Source organism: Halyomorpha halys, unplaced genomic scaffold (assembly GCF_000696795.3).
Source record: "Halyomorpha halys isolate HHAL.00 unplaced genomic scaffold, Hhal_1.1 Scaffold180.1, whole genome shotgun sequence".
Classification (NCBI taxonomy): domain Eukaryota; kingdom Metazoa; phylum Arthropoda; class Insecta; order Hemiptera; family Pentatomidae; genus Halyomorpha; species Halyomorpha halys.
Window position 1 is genome coordinate 411,857 of NW_027107549.1, and position 376 is coordinate 412,232.

Genomic DNA, 376 nt, shown 5'->3' on the forward strand with positions numbered 1-376 from the left:
CCACCAATGGGTGGTTCCTTCCCAAGATTTTCAAGTGTATATGAAACTTACTACATATTTACTTATTGTATTATTTTGTACAGTTGTAAATTACATTAAATAAATAATTTTAAAAAAAATGTCCGACGTTTTGCCCCACTCATCAGGGCTGTTCAAAGCAATAGGTTGGTCTGTTTAACCTATATATTTTATTTTATACCAGATCGGCCTGGTGGGCCTTACATGCTTGACATAACCGTTATATTGTACATATTTTTGTGAACAGTTGATTATAGGGGGGAGGGTATAGTCTCGTACAAAAGACACCCCTAACTATATACAATGTTATTATTAAAAGAAAAAAAATAATACAATAAATAGATAAGAATAATGCTTC

At 31.6% G+C, this 376-nt stretch overlaps 1 protein-coding gene across 2 annotated transcripts in view; it reads left to right on the top strand.

Annotated features, from left to right (window-relative positions):
- The window catches only part of LOC106679162 (uncharacterized), a 341,257-nt gene that overhangs the window by 192,629 nt on the left and 148,252 nt on the right, over nt 1-376 (top strand). The gene's annotated exons all lie outside the window — the stretch shown is intronic.